The sequence below is a fragment of the Ursus americanus genome, chromosome 12 (genome assembly GCF_024610735.1).
Source record: "Ursus americanus isolate L20-20 chromosome 12, mUrsAme1.1.p, whole genome shotgun sequence".
NCBI classification, from domain to species: Eukaryota; Metazoa; Chordata; class Mammalia; order Carnivora; family Ursidae; genus Ursus; species Ursus americanus.
In genome coordinates, this window is record NC_142138.1 from 30,504,162 (window position 1) to 30,532,138 (window position 27,977).

At 38.8% G+C, this 27,977-nt stretch overlaps 1 protein-coding gene across 11 annotated transcripts in view; it reads left to right on the forward strand.

The window, feature by feature from the left end:
• ST6GALNAC3 (ST6 N-acetylgalactosaminide alpha-2,6-sialyltransferase 3) overlaps positions 1-27,977 on the forward strand; it is a 514,884-nt gene that overhangs the window by 373,007 nt on the left and 113,900 nt on the right. The window contains exon 4 of one of the 11 annotated variants that reach the window (XM_045801993.2): positions 1-26,820. This exon is cut by the window's left edge and continues 56,075 nt beyond it. The exons of the other annotated variants lie outside the window; for them this stretch is intronic. The gene's annotated coding sequence lies outside the window, so the exon portion shown is untranslated. Of the gene's footprint in view, positions 26,821-27,977 lie in introns of those variants that run through there. 11 annotated transcript variants of the gene reach the window in all.

The window sequence follows — 27,977 nt, forward strand, 5'->3', positions numbered from 1 at the left end:
TTATATGAAGCATGTGTCTCTATTCCAATCTATATGGTCTCTTGTGGCTCTTCTCTCACCCCTTAGGAGCTGGAGAGCATATATCCTCAGTGTGAGCCTTCCGGGCAAACTCCTTAGGGGTGATACAAGAAAATCCCACACTTGCTCTCTCTCCTGTGACTCACATATGCTCCATGGGAAACATTCACATCCTGGCCCTGCCTGACTCTAGGAGGATAGTTTGGTCCTCAGGGATTAGGCAACAGTCTTTTCTGTCTCCTGACCAGGAGACAGAGCTCACAGATCTCACAGTGATCTTCATGAAGATCCCCTCACCACACTTGCATTAGACGTGGTAACGTGGAGTTTTGGCAAAGCAAGAACTTTCTGATGAAAGTCCTTCACGTGGCTCTCCCTTGCTCCACTCTAGACCCTCTTGGATTCTCAAAGTGGAGACTAAATTATAAGATACAGGAACTTTTTTTTTAATCTGTGCATGCTGGGTTGGCCTTGGAAATCCCCATCTATTTTATATTGTAGTCTCTGTAGACGCTTAAGTTCTTCACACATTGTATAGTGTGTGTATTTGTAGTGTGTGTGTGTTTATCTCAAGTACATTGAACATACAGTTGTGGGATATAATGATAAAATTACACTTGTCACCTCTCTCTAAAATACGTTCAGTTTTTCCTCTGCCTCTAGATGAACACTCGACTTAGGTATCCCATGGTTTTTCTGATACTTCTTAAGTAATAAAAATATTTTGGTCACTTGAAGTAACAAAACACTGTCACAATTTGGTACTTTAAATGTCCGGTCCCATGTAATGGTCAAACCTTCCAACTTCATCCAAGATTACAGCGACTCTTTCTCCTCCCAGTATGCCCACAGCCTAGAAATGTGATGCATTTGATTTCTTTTCCTTCTTGCTCCTCTCTGCACTAGCTAGCTGCTTATTTATAGATCATTTGGAGGTGGAGCAAGAGGTAAGGAGGTGAGGCAAGCTCTTACATGGCCAGTTCTTTGTAAGGTGACCTCATGGCCCCTGAGGCTGGCCTATATTAAAACCTTTTTCTCTCATGGAACACCTCCCTGGGTTCTTTGGACTCTCCCTGCCCACCCCGCCCTTAATGCGAGGAACCTCCCAGCTCCACAGTTGTCTTGATACAGGTGATGATGCATTTTCTTCTGAACGGTTTCTTTACTCCTTCCATAATCCCGAGGAATAGGTGGGGACCCACCCCCAGCTATTATTTTATGACTTTTCCCATTTCAAAGATGCTATTGAAAGAATGGAGCTAACAGAATCTGCATCTGGTCCCCTTGTTTGCGTGGCCTATGTGTAATCTAAGGCACACACTCACTCAACTTTTGTACCAAAAATCTGAAGGAGACGCTTCTTGGGCCTCTGTTGCCGTTGGAAGTTGCATGTCAGTTTATTACAGCTCCCTAGCTGTAGGGGACAGACACCAAATTTCCAAGTGACAAGTCGGAGTCTCTTTTACTTGATTGGATTTAAAGGGACAAGCACCCCTTTGGGGAGGGGACCTTACAACTTGGCTCTTGCTAAAGAAATCCATCTCCAGTTCTTTCCTCTCTCAAACCTCTTATAGTCTATGTGGTTGACTTGCTTTGGATTTTAATTGTCTCCATTTCAAATTCTTGCAGGCTGGTCTGTCTCATAAGTCACATTGGTATCTGATATCTGTGAGAGCTGAGTGTTCAGTCAAAACTTCCAACTTAACATCCTGATATGAATATACAGTTTGATGTACACAACTATCCCATGGCATGTGCAGCCCATATTAGTATTCCTATTAGACATAAAAGTAAACTAAGGTTCAGACAAGTTAAGTAACCTGCACTATGACTCGTTAGGTTTTCTCACTCCATCGTTTGCTCATTTCTTGCCAGTGAGTTAACTCATTGTCCTTCTAAGAATGGGCTAGAGGCCCAGTGACTTAATGAGCAAGAATAATCTTATTGGTGTTCTATAAGCCTACAGAATTCCTAAGAGACACTTACACTGAATAAATAAAACACATAATTCATGGAAAGTAAAATAAATAAAATGATAGGTTTAATGATGCTTTAGAAGAAGTAGGCTTAATTGAGAAAAATAGGCTTACATCATAAAGAAACAGAAATGCAGACCTAACAATATGAACACAGTAAAAATTAAAAAGAAAAAAATCCTCATTACTAAAAACTAAGTATCTGATTATATGGTAATAAAAGCTAAATGCGGTTTGGCCACACTTGAAAGAAAATTGAATGGTGGTAGCTTATCACCAACAATGAACCCCACCTGTGACACAGGAAGTGCCTTGGTAAACTGAACTGCCCTCCGTGTTGTAATGTGCAAACCTAACTTGGGCATGGAAGTAAGCCCTGGTGTAGGACTACCCACCATACAATATAAAGCAATGCGGGGGGGGGGCTAAATAAATACGTAAGACTAATGAGCACAGGGGTTTGAGAAATTTTGGACTAGCACAGATCTCTTGTAGGATAAGGTCAGTAATGTCAGTTATAAGCCCTATTTTATTGCCTGTTCTACCAACTAGCTGATTTTCCCAAAAGAAAGGGTCATCTCCTAGTGCCCTGGGATTGGGGTAGTCTAAGTTGTTCTGAGCTCCACACCTTTATTTCACCCTGGGAGCAGGTGAAAGGGATATGGAACAGACAGTTTTTTTCTTTTTTTCTTTTCTTTTTAATATTTTTATTTATTTGTCAGAGAGAGAGAACATAAGCAGAGGGAGAGGCAGAGGAAGAGGGAGAAGCAGGCTCCTTGCTGAGCAAGGAGCTGGATACGGGGCTTGATCCCAGGTTCTTGAGATCATGACCTGAGCCGAAGGCAGACGCTTAACCCACTGGGCCACCCAGGCGCCCCTGGAACAGAGAGTTAACATCTTACTTTTGTTGACTTGTTTTTAAAGTACCATTAGACCTATTTTTCTGTAATAATTACTCCCTATCAAGTTCAGTTTTTTTCAATTGTTTATATCGTTCATCAGCCTTTCAAAATTGAATGCCGTCTTTGGAAGTAAAGAATGTGTTATAAAACCACTTGTGCTGGACGTTTTTCGAGTGGCTGAAGAGGTAGATGCTGCCATATAGGGGTGGCAAAGTCAGAAAGACACGGCCTAGAGGCACACCTCGCCGAGGGGAACTGACAAGGGGCCATCACTGCAAAATAACCCGTGGTGTGGGATTTGTAAGACAAGGAAATTTAGGGAATACGAGAAGCAGAAATGTGATCTTAGTATGAAAGAACGACACAAAACTACAACTGTAATCCCTTTGCCTCTGGTCTCGCTGCTCAAACCTATCCTTTGCTCCTGACGTTGCACTGTGATCTCAAAGCACTGATTCCTGAAATTGATTTACCATTTCTCAAATGTGCCATTATTTTGGAATCTTCTAGTTTTCTAAAATGCGAGCCTTCCTTTACTGTCCTAAAGGAATGCCTATCTCTCTGCTTTAAATGAAATAATAAAAATAGGTATGTTTCCAGCAACTCAGAATAAAAGACAATGCAAACACTGGGTGTGATTTCTGTGTTTCTCTTTACAGCTTAGTCTTATTTCAAAACATGTTTTACGTGGATTGATTTATTTATTTGGCCCACTCTGTCATTTCAGCGTGTGTATTAAAGAGAGGAGGTGTTGAATTCAGTCATTCAGAACTTTTTCAAATCGGTATCAACAAATTTATCAGGAATTTCCACAATCTGAAAATGTTGTGTGTGTATAGGGCCATTTCCTCCGGGATGTGAGCAGATTCATGTGGATGTCCCACACCTCCAGGTCTGTCCCCTGTTCTCATCAGAGCTCCTTTGTCATCTCTGCCCAGACCTTTTCTAGGCTTCTGCTGTTTCCATATCTCTAAATCTCTGCAACACTTTGAAGTTGTTCAAACAGTAGAACATCTGTCCAGATTTCTTGGTTTTTAATCAAAACCTTGACTCAATCTTGGCAGCAGGATTTCTGAACGCATCCCTGATGCCATTTTCTTAATACATTTTACAGCCAGTTTGAGGGCTAAATGGTATCTTGACCACATCCTATGCTTTCTAGAATCCATACCATCTTAAATATCTAGCATTCTCATTTCTGACATTCTACTGAGAGAATCCTATTTTTAGGTCAAATTGCTTTTATTTCTTAGAAAATGTTGGTCTTATAAGTCACTTAAGCCTCCTGAATTAAGTTTTCTAGTCCATTTGTTAAGTTACAAACATGCAAGTTATATACTTGTATATAATACAAGTGTGTATTAGAGTTCTCCAGAGAAACAGAACCAATAGGGGTGTGTGTGTGTGTGTGTGTGTGTGTGTGTGTGTGTGTGTTCATATATATATAATTGGCTCACATGATTATGGAGGCTGACAAGTCCCAAGATCTACAGGTGGCAAACTGGAGACCCAAGAGCTGATGGTCTAGTTTTTGTCCAAACCAAAGGCTTGTAGGCTCCAGACCCAAGAAGAGCTGATATTGAATCCAATAGTAGGAAAAAAAAATTCCCAGCTTAAAGCAGTCAGGCAGGAAGAGTGCCCTTATGGAAAGATGACTCTTTTTTTCTTTTTTTTCCTATTCAAGCCTTCAACTGGCTGGATGGGGCCCAGCCACATCAGGGAGGGTAATATGCTTTACTCAGTCTGCTGATCCAAATGCTAATCTCTTCCAGAAACCCTCACAGACAACGCACAGAATAACGTTTGACCAAATGTCTAGGCACCTCGTGTCCCACTCAAGTTGACACATAAAACTAACCATCGCAGAGGGTATACTATGTGAGTGTCAGGTACTTATTTAACAGAACTTTTTACTATTATTAAGCAATAAAATAATGGAGAGTTAATTTTACTATTATTGCAGAAGATTACTGAACATAACAGTATACTTGTCATAATACTGTTACATATGAGTAGTCAGATGCGTAAGGGAAACATTTCTTGTTACGGTTGGAAGGTTGGCAGTGGCTACCTTTTTAATCCCAAACACTGGCATGAAAGGTTCTTGTGTTAGTCAGAGAAAGTATTGCTAAGTACTATAATAATCAGCCCCTAAATTTTAATAGCTTAATAAAAAAAAAGTTATTTCCCATTTACCTCACAATCTGAAAAAGGTCAGGAGGCTCTCCTACGTTAACTCTTCCAAGTTATACTATCCACTGGTAGAACACTTCCATATGTTTAAATATAGATTTTAAAATCAATATGTATGTCACTTTACTTTGAAAAGGAAAGAGATATAAAGTCAACTCCAAAAATAAATATTTAATTGATTACTGTCTCCTATAAATTAGAAGCTGCATAACCTTGGAAAAATCATTTCTCTTCATTGATGATCTTCTGTGGAGCCCGGGGAAGAAACACAAGTTGAAACAGCAAATTAAACTTTCAAGTGTTTTGTTATGAGGGAGTCTTTCTTACCAGAGAGCTTTGGAAATGTGGGCTTGTTAGGCCAATATAGCAGAAGGAACCTTCCAATTGAGCTTTAGATGCAAGTACCAGTTGTCCTCATCAAGCTGGGTAACCTTAGAAAACCAGTTAACTACTCTGGGCCTTCGTTTCCTAATTTGAAACTTAGGATATTGGCCACACTGATTTTCCTGAGATCACTTCAAAATCAGATTTACTGCAGTTACCCCAACTGAACAATCATCTCTTCAGATTTGGTTTAAAGAGAAGGTCTACTTGAAGGTGAGGAAAGGAAGTGAAGCGATGTGAAGTGATTCCTCTGTGTCCTTAATAAAACAACCCACCTGAGATGGAGGCAGACGCTATTCAAAATTGTGAGTCCAAACCAAAACTGTGAGCACCAACCATGGTCCAAAGAGAGCTTTGTGTGAACCACGTTAAGTTCACAGGTCTCATTTATAGAATGTTAGAGCTGCTTGTTAGTCATGGTGTGCCAGGGACTTCGCTGGCAAAGCTGAGACAGAAGGCGGTTCTGGGCCTCTGTCACTACCACAGAGGGGCACAGAGGATCCACACCAGGCATACTGGCTCCTGGTTTGATTTCAGTTCCAGATTAGAGGCTGCCATTTTAATCTTTACTCATTGTTTCAGTTTGTTCCCGTTGTTATATATCTGAGCTCCACACAGAATGCAGATTGCCTCAAATGCATTCCCAAGAACTTGCAGCAGGAGCACTTAGAACTATCCTGGGCAGACCCCTGCTGTGCCATACACATGCGCAGCGCTCTCAGGGAGTCATACAGACGCTGCCCCTGAGCTTCCCTTCCCACCACCACTTCGCCACAACTCCAAGAGAAGTCACCCATCTTGACAGGTTTCCTTTCCTATGGAGCAAGAGGTATAATTAAATTGTGTCGCAGCAGTGAAGGTTCCTTAATGATGATGAGCCAAAACTAATTGTATTGATTTGTTTATTACTGGCTTAGGAGGCCCATCAAACAAATGGACTGAGACTATTTCCATATTCTTATCTGTTGGGTAAATGAGAAACAAATGACCTCTCCATATGTCTGCATCCTGAAGTCACTGCCCTCTAAGGCTGACTGCTCTGTGGCCGTGGGTGGGAGCTTTGTCCAATGCTGAGGCCATTCTGCTGTTTGCTGTGAAGACCGAAAAGTTTGGGATTCGTTGTTTTATTTTTAATTTATTTAGGGGGATTCATTTTTAACGATTATAATTTGGAACCTTGCCAAGGTGCCAGCTGGCCTGTTTCCTTCAGGGGACCTAGTCATGAGTATTCATAACCCTAATTCAGGATCCTCTGAGGAAGGGGGAGCTCCAGTATCTGAAATGGCAGGAATGAGGAGTCACTGACACCACATGAGTTCAGAGAAAGAGACTCCAGTTCCTGGCTGGGAGGGAGGTGTAACTGTGGACAGCTGTGGGGGAGCCAGGGGAAGACAATCATTTGTGTCTGTGCCTGTTGGATCTTTTTGGTCGTGGGGAGTGGAGCCCATTGCCAGTCTGCTGTTCCACAGAGTAAGAGCCATGAAGAGAATTAGAGGAGGGTTTCTGAAGAGATCAACAGCAAGGTCCAGGGCTGGAGGGGCGCCTGGGTGGCACAGCGGTTAAGCGTTTGCCTTTGGCTCAGGGCGAGATCCCGGCGTTCTGGGATTGAGCCCTGCATCAGGCTCCTCCGCTAGGAGCCTGCTTTTTCCTCTCCCGCTCCCCCTGCTTGTGTTCCCTCTCTTGCTGGCTGTCTCTCTCTCTGTCAAACAGATAAATAAAATCTTTAAAAAAAAAAAGGTCCAGGGCTGGAAACTGGGCCCATGTGGAAGAGGATCAAAGACATGGTATTATTTAGTTTCAAAAGCATGAAGCCTGACCACGGATGGATGGTTGATATGACTGTTCACTTTGACTGAGGTGAAAGAGCAAAACTAAGCCTGGTCCTTTGGAAAGATTTAGGAGGACATAGAAAGAAAACCAACATCTCTTGAGTTGACATTCTGCTCCAGTTACTCTGTTAAGTGCCTTACATGTATTGTCTCTTTAATTCCTTCACATACCCCAGCAGGTAGGTATTCATGTCCCATTTTAGAGAGGAGGCAGCTAGGGCTCAGATAGTTTACGTAACTTGCCTAAAGGTGCACAGCTAGTGTTGGTAGATTCAAAGCCAAGGGAGTCCACATCAAAGCTATAAATTAGGACACAAACACACATATTTCTCTCCTTTATATGTTTCCAGTAAAGGACAGGGGAGGTCTATTCAGCACCCCTGCGTTTGCAGTATTGAAGAGAATGGCACTTCCTTTCTCTCTCTCAATACCCTCACTCTCCCCAAGAAAGAGCTTCATCTAAGAGAGGAGAATATGGAGAGCCTGTGTGTCTTTGACCATATTGGTCAAGGGCAGGACCACAACACAAACCCACTCAGACCATCCTGTGGCTGAGCTCTCATGACCTCTACAACAGTCTGTCCTGCTCTGAGGGCTTTGGCCCTGTGACTCGTCTCTGCATTTCTGTTTGCACCTGGTGCCAGTCAGAGGCATGTGAGGTAGTAGGAGGTCCTTCCATATTACCCATTGACTTATTTCCAGCAGTAAAGCAGATGCTCTATTGTGATCTGGTTCTTTCTGTCCTCAGTTGTTTAGAACCCCTAGAGAGGAAGAGTGAATAGTTAGGTTTTTGTTTTTGTTTTTGTTTTCTACCACTACTCTGACTAATATTACTGACACGACACATGGAAGAACTTTCTGAATGTGAGGTCATTAAGATGACATGATAGTTGACAGTGTCTGCGAATGTTTAGGGGGAGTCTCGACCAATAGGAGAAAGAAGTGAAGCTCTTTCTTAGCCTTGCTTGAAGCCTTGCTTGAAGCCTTGCTTGAAGCTTGACGTTGATCTGACAAATTTGCATTACTCTTTACTAATTCAAGGTTTTATTTTTGAGAAATCCAACTTCTAAAAATACTTCACATTTTATCCCACATTTGCAGATACAAACTACTTTACCATTCATGTAGACGAGGTAGGGTCAAGAGCCTTTGATAAACCTAGCCTCATTCAATTATCAAGACAGCACAGAAAAACTGAGGAAGCCAGAAGTTTAAGCCTCGTCTCTGTAGAGGAGGAAACTTACTGAAGTGACTTGTCAAGGTCACTTGGCTGGTAAGTGGCTAGACTGAGGCTCTGACTGCTTTTCTCTGTTCTGACACATTAACCAACTGGACTTAAAAATAACAACACTGCACAACAGAAGACAAAAGAAAACCAATCAATAAATTTGATTACATAAAAATACAAATCTTCCGTATGGCAATATTAATTAATTAATCAAACAACACAAAAGATAAATAACAAATGGAGGAGTAATTTGCCCTACTTGACAAAATGTTATTTTCTTTAATATACAGCAAACTCTTACATATCAATAAGAAAACAATAACCAACAATAACGAAAACAGGCAAGGAAGATAAGTAATTGGTCAATGACCATGAAAAGATGTTAAATTTATATGTAATTAAAGAAATATCACTGAGATATCATTTTTGACTGACAACAATTTAAAAGTTGGATGATATGAAACATTGGTGCAGGATATGGGGGAAAGCTCTTGGTGGGAGTATAATTTGAAACAGCTTTTCCGGAGGGCAATTTGGCAATATTTATTAACCTCTTAGTAATGCTCATAATATCTGGTAGGGTGTGAAAGTAGAATCCCATTACCAGAAACAAAGTATACACAGACCCCAGAGGATGTTTTTGATCTACCCATTGGGTCACTTACCAGACTACAAGGTCCAGTTTAGAAGAATATCGGGAAACCTCTGCTCTGAGCTCCTTCGCTATGACCTCTCTCACCTCTCTAACCTCCTCTTTCCTTCCCTTCCTAGCTGCCCTTTTTATCTTTCAGTCTTCCCCCACATTTGCAGCCTTCAGGTTCTCAATTCTATTGGATCCTCCCCTAGTGGGGTCCTGTTGTGTCCTGGGCTTTAGCGGAGGGCAAGGGGCCTTATAGACTTCAGAGTGAAAATATATAAGGTAATATAACATCTCCCTTGCTTATTTTGACTATCACTAATAGTGCAACTCAAGTGCACTACCCTAAGAGAAACTCCCTCTTGGCAAATAAGAGAGAAAATAAAGAAGGAATAGAAAATTCTATTTGACTATAATATAAATTCACCCAGAAATTACACTTGGAGGAATTTATTCCGTAGACATACTTGCAAGAGTGCTTGAAGATATGTCTGAAGAAATAATTAATATGAGGCAACATTGTTTGTAGTTGTACAACATAAAACATGGCTGTCAGTAGTAGCAAAGTAAACCATGGTGCCTCTCTGTTATGGAATAGTAGGCAGCCCTCAACATTAGATCTTCCATTACACTTTCAAGAAATCTTCTAGAATACAAAGCAGTCTGTCTTCTCCAATGTGAAGATTTTAGATTTTAAAGACTGGCCAACTTAAACGTACACGCTTGTAGAATTACAAATGAAATTATTATTAAGTATCTACTTATATTGATTAATCTATTTACAGATTCACATTGAAGATCACATATCGAATAACATATTACTTCAGAAATATTTCCACTTTCTGCATTTCTTGAATCGTTATTATTGAGATGTTTCACACGTTTAACACACTGGAGCTCTTTCCTGAGTCATCTAACACGTATTTTTTCAGTGTACATTTGACTTATTTCCATCTGTTACTTGAGAAGCAGCATTTGTTGGCCCACAGATGATGTTCCACTAGAAATCTTATCCCAAACCATAAGTCCCAGTCATAGAATGTGAGGAAAATTGTTTTGTATCACTCATCCTGTAGGGGGTATATGTAGGTTTTCACAACACAACTGCTTATTCTGTTGCTTATTAAATGATCTCTGAACCGCCTATTTAGAATCTTGAGCTTGTAATTTTGAGTTCTTACCCCCAGGAATGAAGACTAATCTGTGATAAATTTCTTTGCCCCCTTTAAATCGATTCCAACAGATAATGTCACGAGCATCTGGAAGGACTGTTGAGTGAGTTTGTTTCAGGCTAACGCATCTTTTCCAAACAACAATCTTCTGTTCAAATTAAGCAATGAGGAAAGCCTCCCATAATTTGAGAGACTTTGCAAGAACCCAAAGATAATGATCCTTTTTTCCTGAAGGATAATTTGGGGAAAATAACTGCACCTTTTACTCAAGCATTTATGGAATATATAGTCATAAAGATGTGGAAAAATATCCAAGACACGTTTTGAAGTAAAAGAGTGGTTGCAGGATCATATCTACAGTAAACCCAGTTTTACAAATGAAAAGGTGACACCAGTGAACATATATGTAATCATATATGACCACTCATAAACCTCTTCTGTAATAATAGTCATTACTCCTAGGTATATCTGAGAGAAAAACATCTGAGAGAAAAATTGTGCAAATAACGTTCCCTGTGGCGTAATTTGCTGAATTTCTGACTGAAATTGAAATTCTACTTTGTTACTAATTTTTATTTCACACAAAATGCTTGTGTTACATAGAGAATTAGTGCATAGTTAAATCCTTCTTCTACTCTGGGCCCAAAGAAATAGGTTGTGTATATTTGGTATGTCTAGTAAAGAAAATAAGACCTAAAAGACAGTGTACGTGTTTCATTTAGATTTTTTTCCTATGATTCAGTTATCCAGAGTCTGTTCACTAATACAATAAAATCGTCAATAAAAATTCTTAAGGAAAAATTTTTTTAAAAAGGAGGTCCCTAGTAGAAGGAGGAGGACACATATTTTTCTCTTTTACTGTTGTTCTAGTGTTGGCAGTAACATGTTAAATGAAAATTAATTTAAAATGCATTCCTTTCCATTTCCGCTCTCCCCTCTGCCTCCTCCTTCAAGCTGTTTCTTATTTGGAGTTTTGCTTGCTATTACCTTGAGCCAAATTAAACCACTGACCTCCTGGTGGGAAAGGCCAGAGCCTGTTCAATGACTCTGCCCGTTTCCTGTCCATTCTGCACTGTGGGCACTCACCAAAGCCCTGGTCATTCTCTATGTGTAACTTGCAAATCCCCAAACACATACACGATGCTCTCCAAGGCAAATGATTCAAAAGGCAAGGTCCTTATCCCAGGAGATTAAACTCCAAGTCACACAAAAATCATTTTGAGTTTTTTCTGGTGCTGAAACAGCAGGAAAGGAGGTCAGTTTGGGGAAAATTGACTGGAGGAAGCAAATTTTATGAGATGAGTAAAGGAAATGAAAAGAACAAAACATGCTTGATGAACAAGCTAAATGCAGTTTTTTCAAATTAATGAAACCAAAGATAGAGAAGTGGGATATCAAGACAGCCTGAACAAGTAAGCCTCCAAAGGAAGACAGAGGAACAAAGTTACAGAAGCTTCAACATGAGAGCAAAAAGAAAAAGGAATCAGTGTTTAATGAGTGCATGCTATGAAATGGGAACCTTATTGCTTCGGTTCCGTATGGGAAACCCTGGCTAAGAGTGCCTAAACAATACTAGTTTCTTTTTCTCATATAACAAGCAGTCTGGGTATCAGCAGTCACTAGAATTGATTCAGCCAATCAACGAAATCAGAGCTTCTGATCTGTTCAGCATCTCCATGATGCTTTTGCTTCCTTGAGGTTCCCACAATCTGAGCCAGCTGTGGCAGGGTCAAGAATCGCATTCTCTCACAACCCACTTCCAAACCTTGAACCAAAGGGGGACACAGGGCAATGTTTCTCCACCTGTGGCTCTCTGATTAGGGAAAGAATCTTGCTCAGAACCCCCAGCAGTCTCCCGTCACATCTCATTGGCCGTAGCTGTGCCACGTGCTCACCCTATCCCAGGGACTGCCTCCACATTTTTGAGAGCAAGGGATCTCTTCCTGATACCTAAGGGAAAATCAGAGCTCTGCTAGCAAATAGGAAAAGGTGATGGTCTTCAGGGAAATGACCAACAATGTCTGCCACATTCTTTAATTCTCTCAAAGTAACTGTTTGAGGTTAAGGTTTTTTTTTTTTAAGGTTTTATTTATTTGAGAGAGAGGGAGAGAGAGCACGAGCAGGGGGAGGAGCAGAGGGAGAGGGACAATCAGACTCCCTGCTGAGCAGGGAGCCTGATGCTGGGCTCCATCCCAGGACTCTAGGATCATGACCTGAGCCGAAGTCAGATGCTTAACCAACTGAGCCACCCAGGTGCCCCCGAGCTTAAGTGTTATTATTGCCATTTGTATTCGTTTGCTAAGACTGCCACAGCAAAGTACCACAAAGTAGGCAACTTACGCAACAGAAATGTATTGTCTCGCAGCTCTGGAGGCTGTAAGTCAGAGATCCAGGTGTTGGCGGGCTTATTTCCTTCTGAGGGCTGTGGGCCCTCTCTCCTTGGCTGGTACATGGCTGTCTTTCCCCTGTGTCTTCACATCCTCCTTCTTGTATGCATCTCTCTGTGTCCAAATTTCTCTGTTTTATAAAGACACCAGTTGTATTATATCAGAGCCCACCCTAATGACCTCATTCTAATTTGATTACCCCTATGAAGACTCTGTCTCTAAGTAAGGTCACACTCTAAGGGATTAGAGGTTAGGATTTCACTATATTAATTTTATTTTTAAATTTTTTAAAGGGTTTTATTTATTTAATTGAGAGAGACAGTGAGAGAGACCATGAGCAGGGCGAGGGTCGGAGGGAGAGGGAGAAGCAGACTCCCGGCTGAGCAGAGCCCAACCCAGGGATCATGACCTGAGCAGAAGGCAGACACCTAACCCACTGAGCCACCCAGGCGCCCCTTCACTATGAATTTTAGGAGGGCACAGTTTAGCCCATAACATCACTGGGCAGAAGAAACTGCAGAGAGGGGTGATTAGATAACCTGCCTAAGACCACAGGATCTCCAAGTCTAGGTTGTTGTATGACAAACTTGTGTTCTTCCCACCATAACATAAGAAGAACAAAAGTTAATATATGAAAAATAGGGTAAGTAAATAATATCGTAATATTCTTAATATGTGTGACTGAATGTATAGGGATATGTGGAAAATACACACATACAACTAAAACATTTGAATCAGTGTCTCAGTATAGATATAGTTTAAATTATAATTGTAAATCTGATTACACATAACGTAAAAGCTAAGTATGCTTTAAGCTCTATACACTAAAATAAAACCAACGAAAGAATTCAAGAAGGGTAGGTAAAAAGAATCACTGGCCCACCAAACAGTATCACAAAGCAGGATTTTTCGAGGGTAAAGCCATCCAGTGGTACCTTAATTACATCTATAAAGACCCTTATTTCATATAAGGTCACATTCTGAGGTTCCAGGTGGGCATATTTTAGGGGGCCACAATTCAGCCTGCTACAGTATTGAATAAATATCTCAAGTAATGAATGAATATGCAATATGGCTTCACCATATTTAGTATGAATAGTTATGCATTCATAACTACATGAAAGTAAGCTATATTTAAAAGCGTACCGAAATGTAAATGCAATAGGTCATAAAAAAGATTCTGATCTTATCAAGAAAAAAGAAAGAAATATAAATGCAGATGAAACATTCGCAGAGCATAGAGAACACAATAATGGATGCTCAAAGAACATTTAGATGCATATGATAGAGGGTATTTTGGCCTTTCAGTGTCTAGAGTCTTAGATTGGAAAGAATGTAACATAATTTGTGGTCCAGTAGCATAGCAGATTATGTTACACTGAAATTTTACTATTCCTGGAGTTATATTATTTGCTATTTGAACTTCTCTAAAGTATTAAGTGATACTACCTATTAGTATTGATACAGGTGTTCAGTGGTTTTAAAAAGACTTAGACTATAGAGAGATATTCTGATGTGGATTTTTAATAGGATCACACCGACTGCCGTTCTTTTCTAGCTTACTTTATTAGTGGCCCTTCTTCAAGAACAGAGGGCTTAGAAGCCTCTCATCCTTCCCTCCCATCCTGTAATCCTCAGAGGAAACTCAACATGGCCAGTGAGGAAGTGTGTGTCTTCATAGCACAGTCGTACTAAACAGAAAACAATTTTCTATCCCAAAACGTGGCTGAATAATTTCTGGTACCTAGTAGAAGCGTCATTTTCAATAGTGATGTGCTAAGGAGCATCCTTAGTCAAGAAATGGACAGCTGAAACTTCACTGAAAAACTGAGGGTAGTAGGTCGGATAACAGTTAGACATGGAATAACAGAGCTTGTCCAGCTCATCAATTATTGACATCACGGGGAGTGGCTGTTTTTCACTGTATTAATAGATGCAAGTGAAAGCTACATGGGGCCCCAAATCGGCGAGGCTCAGTCCGTCTAATTTGAGAATCTTATTTCCAAAGAGGCAAGGACTTCCATAAATTTAGATGTAGGATCACCCCCACATCCCTGGAGAAGCCGAGCTAATCCCCCTGGCTGTGCATTGCTTGGAATACAGTATTGTATGTTAAAAGCGCTGAAAAGAGAGTTCAGAATGGAGGGCCTTAGGCTTCGCTGTCATGAATCTTCCACCTTTGCTAGTCTTAACAGTCAGAAATAATTTTGAAATGGACATGGGGCACAGCCTGTGCAGGGGAGGAAGCCGCGCAAATTAATTTCAGTGCCAGGCACAGTGTTGATTTGACCGTTTGTACTTGTCAATAGCCGCTGGGGGCAACCTCCTTATTTAACAGCAGAGGGAAAAATGAAATATGTTCAGCTCCTACCTTGAGACATAATCATTATTTAATAATGTGCTGTGTATGAAACATGGGTTTTATTTGACATATCATATGCTAATAAACTCCAGAGTATTGCTGAGCTTTGAAACGGAGCCGTGAGAGCAAGGTGGTCATCTGCTTACATGAGGTAGTACCCTGTACCCTGTTGAATCTTGGGGCTCTTGCAAATCTTTATTAGCTGATGTATACCCAGGGGGGAGAGGACAGCTACTTCTACCATTGAAATGCGACGGAAGTTCAACAGTAGTCGAGGAACATTGCGTTAAGATGGAATAAAGAACGAGGGGCGCCTGGGTGGCCCAGTCAGTTAACCATCTGACTTCAGCTCAGGTCATGATCTCGGGGTCTTGGGATCGAGCCCCATATTGGGCTCTCTGCTCAGCAGTGAAGCTGCTTGTCCTTCTGCCCCTCCCCACCCCTCCTGCTCATTCTTTAAGAACATTATTGAGCAACTCTGGTGTTTGACTCGACATTGGGGGACATATGTGGGATTACACTAATACGCTTTTCTTTCCAAGGAACATTTATAGTTCAAGGAGGACTTCAGTGCCTTATTCCAAAAGAGAGACTAATCATGGGGATTTTAGGTCCAAGGCAGGTGGCTTAGCTGGTGAAAAAGTGGAGTCTTTAGACAATTTGGCTAAGGAGGTTTGGATTAGGGGACAGCAGTCAGATTGTGTCATAAAGGCAATTAGCTGTCATCTCTCTGGGGAGGGCAGATCCTGGAGAAATGACTACAAGTCAGGAGAAGTAAATGTACACAAATGCTGATGTAGGAGAGTAGAGCCTTGGAGCATGCATGGAAGAGAACAGAAATAAATATTTAAGGTGAACATTCCTTTGGAAATAATGAAAAATGACATGCTGTTGGGCCCCGGCAGGATTTTTCAGGAGGATGCAAGCAGGATTAAGTAAATGCCTTTGCTATTCATTATTTGACAAACAAAACAAAACCTAAAATTCTAGGCAGTCCAGGGCGGTGTCCTTCAGGGACAGCTGCTGGTTTTGATCCTGTCAGTTCTAAGTAAATAGGAGGTGGGGCTGGAGGGACAGGTGGCTGGAGGAGAGAATATGGGGGTTCCCCACTGTGTGACACAGCTCAGGAAATAACTTGGTGGAAAAAAGTCATTCATTCCAATTCTTTTTGTTTATTCATCAGCTTTATTAAGATACAATTCACATGCCAGATAATTTGCTCACTTCAAGTGTACAGGTCAGTGGCTTTAGTGTATTCAGAGTTGTACAACCAGCACCATAATTAATTTTAGCACATTTTCGTCATCCCAAAATGAAGCCCCACACATCTTAGCTGCCACCCGTCAGTCCCCTAGCCCCCGCTAGTCCTGGGAAAGCACTGATCCACCTTCTGTCTCTATGGATTTACTTATTTGGGATATTCCGTAAGAGTGGAATCATACAATTTGTGGTTCTTTGTGACTGGCTTCTTTTACTTAGCATAATGTTCTCAAGGTTCATCCATGTTTCAGTAAGTGTCAGCATTTCATTCCTCTTTGTGGCTGAGTATGTGGATATATCACATTTTACTTATCCATTCATCAGTCAGTAAACATTTGGGTCATTTCTACTTTTTGGGTATCATGAATAGTGCTGCTGTGAACATTCACATACAAATTTTTGTGTCGACATGAGTTTTCATTTCTCTTGGGTACGTACCTAAGAGTGGAATATCTGGGTCATATAGGAACTCGATGTATAAACTTTTGAGGAAGCCTTAGGACCATTTATCAAGCAGCTACATCAATTTTACTTTCCAGCCAACAGTATATGAAGGTTCCAATTTTTCCACATCCTTACCAATACTTGCTATGATCTGTTATTTTTAGTATAGCCGTCCTGGTGGGTATGGAGTGGTATCTCATTGTGGTTTTGATTTGGATTTTCCTCAAGGCTAATGATGTTGAGATCTTCTCATGTGCTTATTAACTCCTTTCCCTTCTTTATCTTGACTAGCAAACTTGCCTTAAGGAGATTTGGCCCAGTGCAATGGAGATGTAATGGCAGAATGCTTTCAACACTAGTATCTGTGAACAAAACAGCCCCTAGACTCTCTGCAGAAAGACCTAGGAAGGCTGCATCATGTTTGAAGTTTGCCCTTGGGTCCTAGTATTGCTGAAACATGACATCCAGAAAGTCTCCCGCCAAAGCATGTGCTGCTGAGAAACACATCCAGAAGGGTCTCTAGAAAGGAGAGTGAGGGAAGGAAAAGTGCTCCATAGCAGGCACCAGCCAGGGGCTGAGCTGGACCCCAGATTTCTAGGACAACATCAGGTAGCAATATCCCCTGGTGTCCTTTCGTTCTTCTCATTGTGTGCTCTAAAATTTTTTAGATTTTGGAATACGGTATCATTTTTACATTAACGAAAAGTTGAAAATTTTCAGATGATGTCTGAGACATCCCATTTAAGAACCAGTAAGAAAGTGTTTGAGTCTTATAAAAATGTACTGAAATTGGCAGGATAAGCCAGATGGTGAGCATGGAGCATCAGCTTCATAAGGACAATGTACATTAAGAATAAATACTTTACCAAGTAAGAAAGAATTTTCTAGGTCTGAGCTCCTTCTAATGTAAGAGTCTAAGAATTGAACAGCTTATCATTTTTAAGCTCATTAAGAAATGGGAATGTTATTATTTATTCTGGAAAGACCAACAGAGTTATTCTTCAGTTGTTGATATAGCATGAAATTATTTGAATGCTGGTGGCCTAAGAAAGTATCTTTCATCACTGAGTACAGCCTGGGAGGGGGGGGAAAGAACAGGCAAACAAAAGAGTAAGCACAAAACAGAAGATGAAGAAAAGAGGTGGGGAGCAATGAGAGTAGTTGCTATCCAATATGCACTCAAAGAATAATTCCAAAAATATTGCAGGAATTCAGAGAACTGGCTTGGGTTAAAGTGACTTTTATATTAAGAATAGATGGAAACTTATTGGGATTGTTTGGGATGGTACTACAGTAATATCTTGGTTAGAATCATTAAAAAATGAGGATCCATGCTCACTCTGACACTTTAAAATGTAAGAGTAGTCCTTGAGATATTGGAACTACATGAAAGGGAACAAATAAACTGGAAATTGTTTGTACCGATGAGATTTGAGTTAAGGGAATGTATTAGTTTCCCATTGCTGATGTAACAAGTTACCACAGACTTAGTGGCTTAAAACAACACAAATTTATTTTCTTGCAGCTCTGGAGTTACAAGTCAACTCCTAACTCTCTTGTCTCCCTTTTTTTCTTTTATAAAGATCTTGTAATTGCATTGGGACTGAATAATCCAGGATAATCTCTCCATCTTAAAATCCTTAATTTAATTACAATTGCAAAGTCCCTTTTGCCATGTAAGGTAACATATTCACAGGTGTCCAGGGCTTAGGATGTACACATCTTTAAGGCCATTATTCTACCTATTACAAGGAGAGTGTTTTTCTTTTGTGAGAGTGAAGCCTGACTCTCCAGAGCACTGTTAAAAACATGACGGACAGCTGATGAAATCATAGGCTTGGATGGCATAGATTTTCCCATGTTAGTGTAAGAATCACAGGATAAATATGTAGAACATGATTTAACCCACAGTATGCTAGGTGCTCTGGACAGGAACTTTAGAATGGGTGTTCATACTAAATTTAATTTATTTACATTTGGAGGTATGATCTTGAACTAAAAACAGTCTGTGTAAGGTGTTGTGTGTTTTGGTTCCTACCCTTCACCAAAAATACCTTGAGGACCTTGTGCAGGGTAGTATGCTGGGTGCTAGGGAAGCTAACACTAATGAGACCCAGACCCTACAGTCTAGCAGCCTGCTGCCAGGGCGAGCAAATATGATCTCAGAATATGTCATGATAGGAACAGTAGAGTGAGCCATGGGACCAGAGAGAGGGGAACTGAAGAAAGGATGGTCCAAGAAGTGGGAGCAGAAAGTGTGAAGGAGTACCGAGAACCTGGTGGATCCAACAATAATAATACCAAATCATAGTGTGGTGTTGACTTATGTCATTCACTGGTCTAAAGCCTCTGTGTATATGAACTCATTTAATCCTCATAACTCAAGTCTGGTAAGTAGACTTCCCAGATGGAGTTTCTGAAACAGATCTCCACTTCCCCTACCTACTGCTACCACTCTAGTTCAGGACATAGGGTCTTTCTCCTAACTGATGTCTTTGCCCTCTTCTATTATCCCACACAGAATGATCCATTTATAAAATAAATGTAACCCTGCAACTTCAAACCCTTCAAATCCTGCCCAGAAAAAAAACACATTCCTTAACTCTCCATTCAAAGCTTTATAGAGTCTGACCTCGGTCCACCCCTTTGACCTCACCTCCGCCCTCTCTTTCCCTATTCCCTCTTACCGTTGGCGATCCAGAAAGAGTGGATTCCATCCACCACAGGCAGTTGTGCTGTTTCAACATCACGGACCTACCTCCATACCTCCTTCCCCCACGCAAATCCTGCTGTTGTTCAAGGCTCACCTTAAATGCCTGCTCCTCCTCAGGACTTCTTTGCCAGTCCCCACCATCCCCACCTGTGTACAGCGCCCCGCTCTTGTCTCCCGTGTGCCATGAACACAGCTCTGCTCTCCCCAGAAGATTTGAAGGTTCTTTAGAGCAAGGACAGAGAATTCTCATCTTCCCCTCTTCAGTCCTTGGCCAGTACTTGGCACATAAATGTCATTTGGCTAGCATTTTTAAATTCCACTAAACTGAGCAGGAAGCCACCTCCCCTTAGTGTGGCTGTGCCTTTTTGACATTCAGAGAGTGGAAGTACAATTGTGGGTGATTCGAGGACACTTAAAAATGGAAAGGGCTCCACATCGAAGGCCTCTTGAATGTAGTGAAAATGAATATCAAAATCAATATGCCATTCAGTTTAGGGATATGAATAAATGATTTCAATTGAATTGAATTTTCCTCTCTACATTAAGTGGTGGAACAAAATGAATTATTAGATAACATATTTGAAGTAATAGCTCTCTCCTGACTTCTCCTACAATTTGTTTTTACTTCTCCTACAGACCTACGTACTGTGTGTCATGGCGGCCTGAGTGCTGTTTATCTCCCTTAACCTCCTAAAGGGCAGAGACCGTGCCTTAGGCTCCCAATTTGTAATGATTTCCTGGTGTTAGTCTCTTCTTTCCTCTGTGCTAATATAACATCATTTCTTTTTCTTTAAATGATTGTTTTTACATGGAAACCTCACAGTTGAATATTGTGATTTTTGTAGGGGAGAAGTTGAATAATATGGAAAATAGAATTTAAACCCACACTACTTCCCATAGGTAACCTCTAGTAAGAGGTGCACATACATACACAGGCACACTCCCTGACTTTCCTAGTGTTGGTTCTTTCTGCTGCTGCTGCTTCTTGTGGAATTATGCTGTAAACATTATTCTGCCACTTGAGTTGTTATTTAAATGGTATCTAACAATATGTTTTGGAAATATCTGTATATTGATATACACACATACATACACATACAAATATGTATATACACATATGTACATATATGTACTTTATTCTTACTCTTACTGTTTGCTTTAATGGACTTATAGTTTTTCTTTTTTGATTTTGTTTGTTGCTTAAACTATCTGAGTTGGGTTTCAATAACTGGCAGTTTTCAAAAGCCTCTTTTTTTCTATTACTGAATATGTGAAACTTTTGTTAGGAGAGATTCCTAGAAATGAGGTTGCTAGGTCAGGGAGTATGTGCATTTTATAGTTTGATAGCTACGCACGGAGAGATTGCTTCCAAAAGAGCTGTGACTGCATAGTATCTGAGGTTGCTCTTTTCACCACATTTTCAAAAATACCAGCAATCTTTTTCGAATTCATAATAGAATGGGCAAAATATACCATCTTCTTATTTTAATTTTTATTCTCATACTCGTGAGACTGATGAATTTTGCATAAGTTTCTCAGCCACATGTATCTCTTTTCTTGTGAATGGTCCTTTGTTCAGACCTCTATTGGCTTATTCGTCTTTATAATTTTTTCGGAAGTACTCTGTGTAAAATGAATAGTTAACAATTGTTTATTATACATGTTATAGGTATCTCCTCCTAGTTATCTTTTAATTTTGCTCATCATAGCCTTTTCAATATAGAAGTTTAAAATGTTTATGTAATAAAATTAGTCTTTTCCTTGTTTTTTTCTAAGTCCTTTCATCTTTTTTTTATTTGATATCTGCTGAGACAGATCCCAATTAATTATGGTTCAATTTCAAAGATTTCTTTGAGATTCTTGAACATTTTATTGTTCTGTATAAACTAACGAGTCATCTGTTTTTCCGTACCCTTCAACCGTTTGTCATTTGTGCTGTTTTGTAGGAGAATCCCTCATTTTGATCTTTAAGTTCGTTATTCAATTTTCAACTATTCTGATTTATTAAGTTTATGGTAATTCTGTTTTTAATTTCCAAGAATTCTGCTCATTTATTTTTCATAGAAGCCAGTTGCTTTTATCATAGATAATATATTTTTAAAACATTCATGAGATTTTTAAAAATGTGTGTGTGTATATATATATATATATATATATATATATATATGTACTTTTTTTCTTGTTTCTTCTGTTTACTTGTTTCCTTAGTGATTACTTTTGTTCGTTGACTCAGTGACTCTTTTTTCATGCTGCAGTTTCCCTCAAATGTTTAGTGTTTCATGCATGTTTGCTCATATTTGTATCTGAGGATCTTGATTGAAAAGTATTGATAGTGACATCTTATTTACTTAGCACAAATGAGAATTCCTATTGACCTAGTGGCAAATATAGGCTCTAATAAAAGAAGCCTTATTTCCAGGCACTGGATAAGGGAATAGAGACCCATAACTAGATGGGCTTTTCATTAAAGATAGTTCATAGCCTCTTGTCTTGGCACAGAAGACCATAAGTTACTAGAGGTACTTCTGAAATTCCCACTTTATAAAGCTATATGTACAGCTTAATCCTAGAAACAAATATTGAAATTGGCTGCTCCAAGAGCAGAGGATTGGCATAATAGACACACACACACACACACACACACACACACACACACACACACACTGATAAAAATTACCTGACCAACTACCCATCGTCTACTACTTCCAGCCTTCATTACTACTTCTCATTTGTGGTTAGTTGGGTTTCTTCTGGAAAAAATCACTGATTTTTGAGGCTTTTTTTATGTGCATGACTTATAGCAGAAATTTGCCAATTTTTTTTTTATATTGGATGCATTCAGAGTTATGTCTTCATGGTAGATTAACACCTTATTATGATATGGCCTTGTTTATCTCTAGTAACCCTTTTTCCTTAAGGTTATTTTGGCTTATATCAGTATAGATAAGCTAGTTTCTTTGATTAATATTTACATGATACGTGGCACCTCATTGCTGTTGTAAGCACATATAACTTTTTTAAACCTAGTCTGAAAATATTAATCTTTTACTTGGACTATTTTGTCCATTTATACTTAATGTACTTACTTGTATATTTGGGTTTATATTCATCATTTTATTATATGTTTACTATTTGGCCCATTTGCTTTTGTTTTTTTTATTCCTTTGTTTTTTTGCCTTCTCCTGGATTTTTGTCATTCAGTTTTTTCTATCTATTATCTTCTCAGTTTTGCATTTTTAAACAAATGCTTTAATGATTAAGAAATCAAAATATTCTTCCATGACTTATTATAGCCTAATACAATGATTTTTACCTTTGATGATTTTACCATCTACCTGATGATTTTTACCTTTTCCATAATAATGATAGAACCTTTGTACCTTATTCCTTTGTTTTTTTGCCTTCTCCTGGATTTTTGTCATTCAGTTTTTTCTATCTATTATCTTCTCAGTTTTGCATTTTTAAACAAATGTTTTAATGATTAAGAAATCAAAATATTCTTCCATGACTTATTATAGCCTAATACAATGATTTTTACCTTTGATGATTTTACCATCTACCTGATGATTTTTACCTTTTCCATAATAATGATAGAACCTTTGTACCATCTAAATTCAGTTAGATTTGCCCACATATATATTTTTTATTGCTGCTGCTTTTTCTTTCTTCATTTCTGTATTTTCCTCTATGATCATATTCCTTTGGCTTAAAGAATTTTCTTTAATGTCCCCTTTAGTGCAATCCTACTGACAATGAATTGTCTTAATTTTTGTTTTTCTGGAAATGTTTTTATTTCCCCTTTATTTTTGAGATACATTTTCACTGAGTGTACAATGCTAAGTTGACAGTTATTTTCAGCACTTTTAAGGTATTATTTGATTGTTTTCTGGCTTACATCATTTCTTTTGAGAAGTCACCAATTTTCTAATTGGTGTTCCTTTGAATATTGTGTCTTTTTCCCCCTCTGGTTGCTTTTATTTTATTTGTCTTTTTTAAAGTCCATGTGTCTGTGATGTGCCTTAATCATTTTTTAAAATATTTATTCTGCTTGTAGTTTGCTGAGTATTTTGAACTTGTGAATTAGTGTTTTTCTTTAGTTTGGAGGGGTTTTTTGTTTTGTTTTGTTTTGTTGCCACTATCTCTTCAAATATTGTTTCTTTCCAGTTCTTTCTTCTCTTTCTGATGTATCCATTACATATATGTTATACTATTTCTTTTTTGTGCTATTCTTGCTCCCTTCCCATTCTTTTATTTCTCTATGCTTCCAGTTGGATCTTTTCAGTTGTCTTCATGTTTACTAATTTTGTGCACAACTCTGTCCATTATTGTGTTATATGCATCAATTTTACTTTAAGACAGAACACTTTTTATTTCTGGAATCCCCATCTAATTCTTTGTATAGATTTTTTTGGTGGTTTTGTATTATGTCAATTAAGCTAGGCTAAACTACATTTCAAGAGTGTTCTTCCGTATATGTTTTAAGTTCATGTGGTCCACAAAAGACATTGTATGTGTGTTTTGGAAGGAAGAATTAAAGCAGTAGTCATATTGATTTATACCTGGAAGGTCATGAAGTAACATCAGATGCTGTTGCATCTCACACACATTGTCACTGATCTGTTGGCTCATCTCATTGATGTTGGGCAGCAGCTAGCTCTTCAGCTTCTCTTCCTATTTCAACTTCTCCGAATCCTCAGCCAGATGTATTTTCAACTGTGTGATGAAGAGTAGGAACTTCTTGTGCATGAAAATTGCCATAAAAATTAGAGGCAGTGAAGGACTGGTATGGGTTTTAGTCCATCTTCACGTGTTCCACTTATTCTTTTGGATTCTAGTTTGTTCTTACTGTTCTGAACTTTATATCTATCTTTTTTCCCCAAATGCTTAACATTTTAAACATGAAGCTCCAGTACAAAATACAAAGACATCCACCAAACAGTGAATTTTTAACTGTTGTGTAAGGGCAAATCCCTATAATGAACCATATATATATATATATATACACACACACATGTATATATATGTTTATATATATATACACACACACACATACAAACACATATATATATATGGAGAGAGAGAACATTGTTTATATATAATAATGCAATGTTTATATGTATATAAAATGTAAACATGACTGACTCAGATTCTAATTACCTAATAAAAACGCCAAGCATTTCATCTTTCATTTTTCTTTCCTTGTTCATATTAATCAGTTTTTTATAGTTTTTATCTTATAAACCTAATGTCTGTATTACGTATGAATCTGCTTATGTTGCCTATTTTTTTCCTCTTGGTTTTTGGACACATGGCCCTGTCCCTTACCATGCCTGGAATACTTTTAATAAATGAAAAACACTGAATATGTAAATATGGAAGAAACCCCAGATAATGTGATCTTGCACCAGAAAAGGATTATCCTTTCCTCTGCTAGGTAGATAGAGTGAGGGGCTATCTTAAATCAGTTACGAAGGGACCAGTTTTAGGCTGGATTCAGGTTTTTAATAAATTAAACTAAAACTCAGTCTATGTCTCATTTTCCCTGTCTCTAGTCCAGAGGTTTTCATGCTTCCAATTAAGAGCTTGCTGTATTCATAGGTCCATTTACCCTAGCAGCTCTTTGTCATCTCAGCACCAGGAGATGCAGAATTTTCCACTTTACTTCTCAGAGTTTGTAGCTTAGTTCTTAAGCCTCCTATTTGGTACACCTTCAGAATTTGGCACATATTTTGAAGGGGAGAGGATCAGTTCTCTCTTGAAGCTCCTCAAGTATCCAATTTCATAACTCGATCTCACCTAACTTCCAAAATATTTGTGGGTTTCTCTATCCTCAACAATGGCCCTCTGCCCAGTCAAAACCTATTTTCCTAGTCTACCCATTCAAGAATCAGCACAGGCTTCCAGGGAAAGTGCAGCTGAAGATCATTATTATACCTTTCTAAGAGTCTCCCCTTTCCATGCTTTTAGCCTCTCCAGATTTCATTATTTCCGCAGCTGTGTATATCTTTAAACAGAGGATTTTTGTGTTTGTTTTGCTTTTGAAAAATAGTTCTTCTCAGCAGATGACTTGGTCTACCAAAAAGTACTTTAAGCTACATGGAACAGAAGTGCCTATCAATCTATTCTTATTTATGCCTTCCCAAATTCCTATCAGTATACTGCTCTGCTGTTGGGATATCTGGTTGTCCTGTCTTATCATGGCTTTTTTAATAGTTATAAGGTCATATCAGTAGTAATTTGAGAGGGAAGACAGGTTTACATATACCTTTAGTAAGCCATCATGAACTAGAAATCCCATAATATTTTGAACCTTCTGACCCATATTTTCTATGTTCAATTAACCAACATATAATACATCATTACTTTTTGATATAGAACAGAAATTAACAAAGACAATCTATAGAAACAGGAGCTTTATAGGCAATATGATGGCAGTAAACTCATACCTTTCAATAGTTACTCTCAACCTGAATGGGCTGAATGCTCCCATCAAAAGGCATAACATTTCAGATTGGATAAAAAAGCAGGACCCATCCATATGCTGTCTACAGGAGACTCATTTTGAACCTAAAGACACCTTCAAATTGAAAGTGAGGGGATGGAGAACCATTTATCATGGCAACGGACCTCACAAGAAAGCTGGGGTAGCAATTCTCATATCAGACAAATTAGATTTTGTACACAACTAATAAATCCTTATGACCTATGTTATAGTTCTCTGATTATGTCTGTCTCTATTAATATATTATAAATTTCTTAAAGGTGAAGACATATGTTATTCATGTTCATGCTTGCCATAATAGCATGTGTAATCACATATAGTAGGTACTCTTCTTTCACTTCTTACATAAATTATGAAATAAATGAATAAATGACCTCATGATGTTCATGGTCAATGGCTTTATTGGCATCTTTCACATTATAAACTGTATTGCTTTTAAAAACACACCCAAAAATGTATATAATATTAGAGGCAAATATTTTGTTTCTTTATAGAACCCAGTATATTCTATGCCCTTAAACAAAACTTAAGGAATAATAGAAACAAATTTTCTCCAGTTCCTGGGATTTCTCAGAGAATTCTTTAAAAATGAAGGACTTTAATCACCTGGTCCCTTTAGATTTTATAGTAGTTCAGGAAATATACTTTTTAAATTCCTGATATATATGTCAGTTCTCTCCTAACACTTATTTCCCTTTAGAAAAGAAGAAAAAAAATCACATGAAAAAGGAAATTGAAGAGAAATGTTACCTAACACATAAAAAGTCATACTTTTCAAAGATTATATTTCCATTTCTTTTTTTTTTTTTTAAAGATTTTATTTATTTATTTGACAGAGAGAGAGACAGCCAGCGAGAGAGGGAACACAAGCAGGGGGAGTGGGAGAGGAAGAAGCAGGCTCATAGCGGAGGAGCCTGATGTGGGACTCGATCCCGGAACGCCGGGATCACGCCCTGAGCCGAAGGCAGGCGCTTAACCGCTGTGCCACCCAGGCGCCCCTATATTTCCATTTCTACATAATATGCTCTCATTATGAAATCATCAGTGCATTTTTGAGTCATAAACAAGACACTGAAAAGAAAATGAAAAGCAATGAAAGTGGCTTTCTGAAAAGTGACATCTATTCCAATCTCAGAAAAAAATGAACCTCCTGAAATATTAATTGATCATAATGAAGAGGCCAAACTTTAGATAAGCAGAGGAGCCAGTGAGTATTTCCCATAGGCCTGCAGCTTGTTGTGAAGGCACCTATGAACACTGGCTTTGAATTTAAATTTAAAAGTAAATAAAAATAGATCAGACTGTCAACTTAAAAACTTCAACTGGGAATGCCATGCTTCTGTTCCTTTGCAATTGAAACGCAGAGTAGGAAAAAAAAAAACATAATTGTACTAGAAAATAAAATTGTCATGATTCCCAGCCATTAGAAAGGCATTTCAAAAATATCGGCCTCTGCTTTCTTCCCAAATTTAGACATGAATTACAGATATAGGTCATCCCAGGAGCCAGTGAACAAATGCCCAGTTATTTTGGCAGTTTTCCAACTCTGTCGAGAGACCCTTAATCTGAAGTCTTTTTCATAACTGGTTATAGGAGACGGTGCCACTATCTACGAAGTCCCAATCCCATTTAGTCTTCATACTCTGGACTTCTCCTTTGACTTTACACCTGAATATTTCATTTTCCATGAGACTACTATTTATATAACTTGTTTGCAAGAAACATAACAACTTATTAAGCACAGTTCTTTCAAAGACCAAACTTTTATTACCAGAGGCTTCAAATGGACACCTCTCTGGAATGGGCCTCATGTGTGATGGAGTTAAATATGGAAGAAGACTGTCAAGTTCCCAGCTCAAAAGTGAATGCCAAAAATAATGACAGATTCAGTAGCTCTGCAGTGCCTCGGAGTATTCAGAAAGAGAGGCCTAAACTTTCTTCATCTTTACATTGTGTTCTGAAGTCGCCAC